Genomic DNA, 7,212 nt, shown 5'->3' with positions numbered 1-7,212 from the left:
ATTCTAACCCTAACCCTAAGCCTAACCAGCACCCTAACCCTAATCCTCACCTTCACCCTCACCCTCAGCCTAACCCTAAGCCTAAACCTAACGCTAACCCTAACCCTCACACTCACCCTCACACTAACCATAATCCTAAACCTAATCCTATCCCTAATCCTTACCCTCAACCCAACCCTCACCCTAAACCTAACCCTAACACTAACCCTAACCCTAACCCTCACCCTAAACATCACCCTAACCCTAACACTAATCCTAAACCTGACCTTCACCCTAACCCGAACTCTAACCCTAATCCTACCACTAAACCTCATCCTAACCTTCACCCTAACCCTCACCCTCACCCTAACCCTAACCCTAACCCTAACCGTCAAGCTGGGCCTAGGCCTAAGCCTAAGTCTAGTCCTAACCCTAACCCTCACCCTAACCCTAACCCTAACACTAACCATAACTCTAACCCTAAACCTCACTCTCAGACTAACCCTAACTCTAACCCTAACCCTAAACCTCATCTTAACACTAAACCTAACCCTCACCTTCACCCTCACATTAAACATAACCTTAAACTTAACCCTAACAATAACTCTAACCCTAACCCTAACCCTCACCCTTACTATAAGCCTCACCCTAACATTTACCCTTAACCTAACACCCTAATCCTAACACTAACCCTCACACTAACCCTAACCATCACCCTAACCCTAAGCCTAACCCTCACCCTAACCATAAACCTCACCCTCAACATCACCCTCAGGCTAACCCTAAGCCTAACCCTAAACCTAACACTAACAATAACTCTAACCTTAATCCTAACACTCACCCTAACCATAACCCTCACCCCAACCTAAACACTTACCCTAACACTTATCCTCCCACTAACACTAACCCTAACCCTAACAATAACCCTCAAACTAACCCTAACCTAACCCTAAACCTCAACCTAACCCTCAACCTCACCCTAACCCTAACACTAACCCTAACCCTAACCCTCACCCTAACCCTCCCCCTAACCCTATATCTTACACTAAATCTCACCCTCACCCAAATCCTTACCCTAACCCTAACCCTAAACCCCACCCTAACCCTAACCCTAACCCTGACCCGCACCCTCAGCCTAACCAGAAGACTAAGCCTAATCCTCAAACTAACCCTCACACTCACCCTCACCCTAAACCTAATCCTAAACCTAACCCTATCCCTAAACCTCAACCTAACCCTCACAATCACACTAACCCTAACACTAACCCTAACCCTAAACCTCAACCTAACAGTCCCCCTAACCATAACTCTAACCCTATTCTTAAGCCTAAACCTAACCCTAACCGTCACCGTTACCCTAACCCTGACCCTCAACCTAAACCTAAACCTAAACCTAACCCTAAACCAAACCCTAATCCTCAGCCTCACCCTCACCCTAATGCAAACCCTAACCTTAACCCTCACCCTAACCCTAAGCTTAATCCTAAACCTAACCCTAACCCTCACATTCAACCTCAACCTAATCTTAATCCTAAATCTAACCCTATCCCTAACCCTAACCCTCAACCTAACCCTCACCCTAGCCATAACCCTAACCCTAATCCTAACCCTAAACCTCATCTTAACCCTCACCCTCAACCTCATGCTCGGCCTAAGCCTAAGCCTAAGCCTAAGCCTAACCCTAACCCTCACCCTAACCCTAAAATTAACACTAACACTCACTCTAAACCTAAACCTCACTCTCACCCTAACCCTAATTCTAACCCTAACCCTAACCCTAAACCTCATCCTAACCGTAACCCTAAACCTCACTCTAACCCTCACTGTAACCGTAACCTTAACCCTAACCCTAACAATAACCCTAACCCTAACCCTAACCCTCACCCTAACTATAACCCTCACCTTAAACCAAGCCCTCACCCTCACCCTAACACTTACCCTAACCCTAACACTAACTCTAACCCTAACACTAACACTCACATTAACCCTAACAGTAACCCTAAACCTTAACCTCAACCTAACCCTCACCCTAACCCTAACCCTAACACTGACCCTAACCATAGCCCTACCCCTAACCCTCTCCCTAACCCTAATCTAACCCTAAACCTCACCCTCACCCTCACCCTCACCCTAGCCCTCACCCTAACCCTAATTCTAACCCTCACCCTCACCCTAACCCAGACTCTCATCCTCACCCTAACCCAAAACACTAACCCTAACACTAATTCTCAATCTAACCCTCACCCTAAGCCTAACTCTTACCTAACCCTAAACCTAACCCTAACCCTCAGCCTTATCTTAACCCTAACCCTCAGTGTAAACTTCATTTTTACCCTTACCATCATCCTCACCCTTACCCTCACCCTAACCCTAAAACTCATCCTAACCCTCACGCTATCCGTAAACTTAACCATCACCCTAACCCTAACCCTCACACAAAACCTCATGCTCAGCCTAACCCTAAGCATATGCCTAAGCCTTAACCTAACCCTCATCCTCACCCTAGCCCTCAACCTAACCCTAATCCTAACCATCACCATAACCCTAATACTGACCCCCAACCTCAGCCTAACCCTAAGCCTAAGCCTAACCCTAACCCTAACTCTCACAGTCACCCTCACCCTAAACCTAACCCTAACCCTAACCCTAAACCTCAACCTAACCTTCACCCTAACCTTAACCCTAACACTAACACTACCCCTAACGCTCGATCTAACCTTCCCCCTAACCCTACATCTAAACTTAAACCTCACCCTCACCCTAACACTAATCCTAACCCTAAACCTAAACCTCACCCTAAATCTAACTCTCACCCCCACCCTCACCCTCACTCTCACAGTAAATCTAACCCTAACCCTAACAATAACACTAATCTTAACCCTAAACCTAACTCTAACCCTAAAAGTAATCCGAAGCTCACCATTACCCTAACGCTAATTCTAACCCTAAGCCCCACTGTAACACTAACCCCCATGTCACCATAACCCTAACTCACGCTTTCCCTAACCCTAACCCTAACCCTCACACTAACAGTAACTCTAATACTCACCTTCACCCTAGTTCTCACCCTAACTCTAATCCTAACCCTAATCCTCATTCTAACCCTCACCCTAACCCTAACACTAACCCTCACCATAACCCTAAACCTAACCCTCAACCTAACCTTAACACTCACCCTAACCCTAACTCTCACCCTCACCCTCACCCTCAGCCTAAACCTAAGCCTAATCCTAAATGTAACCGTAACACACACACTCACCCTCACCCTAACCCTAATCCTAAACCTAACCCTAACCCTAAACCTCCCCCTACCTCTCACCCTAAACCTAACTCTAACCCAAACCCAAAAACTCACCCTAACCCTAACCATAACCCTCACACTAACCCAAACCCTCACCCTAACACTTACCATGACCCTAACACTAACCCTCACACTAACTCTAAACCTAACCCTCACCCGCAACCTCACCCTCATTGGAACTCTAACACTATCTCTAACAATAACACTAATCCTAACCCTAACCGTCACCCTAACCCTAATCCTCAACCCCACCCTCACCCTCATCCTAACCCTAAGCCTAACCCTAACCCTCACCCTATCCCTTACACTCAGCCTCACCCTAACCTAATCCTAACCCTAAACCTATCTCTAAACCTCATCCTAACCCTCACGCTCACCCGAACCCTAACACTCACCCTAACCCTCCCGCAACCCTAACTCTAACCCTAAAACTCACCCTCACCCTAACCCTAAACCTAACCCTAAACCTCACCCTAAACCTCACCCTAACCCTAAACCCTCACCCTCACCCTCAACCTCACAGTAACTCTAACCCTAACAATAACACTAAAACTAACCCTAACCCTAACCATAACCATAACCCTCAACCTAAGCCTCACCCTCACCGCAAACTTAACCCTAACCATGACGCTAACAATAACCCTAAACCTAACCCTAACCCTAATCCTCACCCCCACACTCACCCTCAGCCTAACCCTAAGCCTAAGCCTAACCCTAACCCTAACCCTCACCATTACCCTAACCCTAACCCTAAACCTAATCCTAAATCTAACCCTAAACCAAACCCTAATCCTCAGCCTCACCCTCACCATAACACAAACCCTAATCTTAACCCTCATCCTAACCCTAAGCCTAATCCTAACTCTAACCCTAAACCTCACACTCAACCTCACCCTAACCTTAATACTAAACCTAACTCTCACCCTAACCCTAACCCTCAACCTAACCCTCAACCTAGCCCTAACCCTAAACCTAATCCTTATCCTAAACCTCATCCTAACCCTCACCCTCAACCTCATGCTCGGCCTAAGCCTAAGCCTAAGCGTAAACCTAACCCTAACCCTCACTCTAAGCCTAAAACTAACACAAAGCCTAACTCTAAACTTAAACCTCACTCTCACCCTAACCCTAATTCTAACCCTAACATAACCCTAAACCTCATCCTTACCCTAACCCTAACCCTCACTCTCTCCCTCACTTTAACCGTAACTCTAACCCTAACCCTAACAATAACCCTAAACCTAACCCTAACCCTCACCCTAACTATGACCTGACCCTATCCCAAACCCTCAACCTAACACTTACGCTAACCATAACAATAACCCTAACCCTAACACTAACCCTCACACTAACACTATCCTTAACCCTAACACTTAACCTCAACCTAACATTCACCCTTACCCTAAGCCTAATACTTACCCTAACCATAACCCTCACCCTAACCTTTCCCCTAACCCTACATCTAAAACTAAATCTCAACCTCACCCTAACCCTAACCCTAAACCTAACCCTAAAACTCACCGTAAACCTCACCCTAACACTAATGCTCACCCTTACCCTCAACGTCACCGTAACTTTAACCCTAACCCTAACAATAACATTAACTCTAACCCTAACAATAACCCTCACCCGCAGCCTCACCCTCACCGCAAACTTAACCCTAACCATAACACTAAAAATAACCTAAATCAAACCCTAACCCTAACCATAATCCTCACCCTCAGCCTAACCCTAAGCCTAACCCTATCCCTAATCATAACCCTCAACATAACCCTAACCCTAACCCTAACCCTGTCTAAACCTAACCCTAACCCTAAACCTAACCCTAATCCTAAACCTAACCCTAATCCTCAGCCTCACCCTCACCCTAACCCAAACCCTAACACTAATCCTCACCCTAACCCTAAGCCTAATCCTAACCCTAGCCCTAACTCTCACACTCACCCTCACCCTAAACCTAATCCTAAACCTAACCCTATCCCTAACACTAAACCTCACCCTAACACTCACCATAGCCCTCAGCCTAACCCTAAACCTAAACCTCATCCTCACCCTAACCCTAATCCTCATCCTCACCCTAAAAATCACACTAATCCTAAACCGAATCCTCAATCTAACCCTCACCCTAACACTAACACTATCCCTTAACCTAACACGAAAAATAACCCTAAAACTCACCCTTATCTTAACACTTACCCGCAGCCAAAACCTCTCCTTTACCCTTACCATCATAATCACCCTAAACCACACCCTAACCCTAAACCTCATACTAAGCCTCACCCTAACCGAAACCCTCACCCTAGCCCTCACCCTAACCCTAATCCTAATCCTAACCCTCATTCTAACCCTCACCCCAACCCTAACCCTAACCATCACCCTAACCCTAATCCTCACCCCCACCCTCACCCTCAGCCTAACCATAAGTCTAAGCCTAACCCTAACCCTAAACCTCACACTCACCCTCACCCAACCCAAATCATAACACTAACCCTAACCCTAACCCAAAACCTCAACGTAACCATCAACCTAACCTTAACCCTAACACTAAACCTAACCCTAACCTCGAACTAACACTCCCCTTAACCCTAAATCTAACACTATACCTCACCCTCACCCTAAACCTAATCCTAACCCTAACCATAAACCTCAAGCTAACCCTAACCCTAAGATTCACCCTCAACCTCACCCTTACCATAAATCTAACCCTAACCCTAACAATAACACTAATCCTAACCCTAAACCTAAGCCTAACCCTAATCCTAACACTCACCCTCACCCTAACCCTAATCCTAACCCTAACCCTCAACCTAACCCTAACACTCACACTCACAGTAATCCTAACCCTCATTCAAACCCTCACCCTCACCCTAACCCAAACCCTAAACCTCACCATAACACTAACCCTAACCCTCAACCTCACCCTAGACCTCACCCTAACCCTAAATCTCACCATCACCCTAATCCTAACCCTAACCCTCATCCTAACCCTCACCCTAACACTAACCCTAATCCTCACCCTCACCCCCAACATCACCCTCAGCCTAACCCTAACCCTAACCCTAACCCTCACCGTAACTCTTAGCCTAAACCTAAACCTAACCCTAAATCTAACCCTAAACCAAACCCTAATCCTCAGCCTCACCCTCACCATAACACAAACCCTAAACTTAACCCTCACCCTAACCCTAAGCCTAATCCTAACACTTACCCTAACCCTTACACTAAACCTCACCCTAAACTTAATCCTAAACCTGAATTGATCCCTAACCCTAACCCGCAATTTAACCCTCACCCTATCCCTATCCCTATCCCTAATCCTAACCCTAAACCTCATCCTAACCCTCACCCTCAACCTCATGCTCAGCCTAAGCCTAAGCCAAAGCCTAAGCCTTACCCTAACCCTCACCCTAAACCTAAAACTAACACTAAGCCTAACTGTAAACATAAACCTCAGTCTCACCCTAACCCTAATTCTAACAATAACATAACACTAAACTTCATCCTAACCCTAACCCTAACCCTCACTCTCACCCTCACTGTAACCGTAACGCCAACCTTAAACCTAACAATAACCCTAACCCTACCCCTATCCCTCACCCTAACCATAACACTCACCCTAACCCAAACGCTCAACCTAACACTTACACTAACCCTAACACTAACCCTAACCCTAACACTAACCCTTACATTAACCCTAAACCTTAACCTCAACCTAACCCTCACCCTCACCCTAAGCCTAACATTAACCCTAATCCTAACCCTCCCCCTAACCCTATATCAAACCCTAAACCTCACCCTCACCCTAACCCTAACCCTAAACCTCACTCTAAACCTCACCCTAACTCTGACCTCACCCTCACCCTCAACCTCACCGTAACTCTAACCCTAACCCTAACCCTAACAATAACATTAACCCAAACACTAATCCTAAC

The sequence above is a fragment of the Dipodomys merriami genome, unplaced genomic scaffold (assembly GCF_024711535.1).
Source record: "Dipodomys merriami isolate MVZ:Mamm:240054 unplaced genomic scaffold, mDipMer1.0.p SCAF_53, whole genome shotgun sequence".
In the NCBI taxonomy this organism is placed as follows: domain Eukaryota; kingdom Metazoa; phylum Chordata; class Mammalia; order Rodentia; family Heteromyidae; genus Dipodomys; species Dipodomys merriami.
This window is presented reverse-complemented; position numbering follows the sequence as displayed.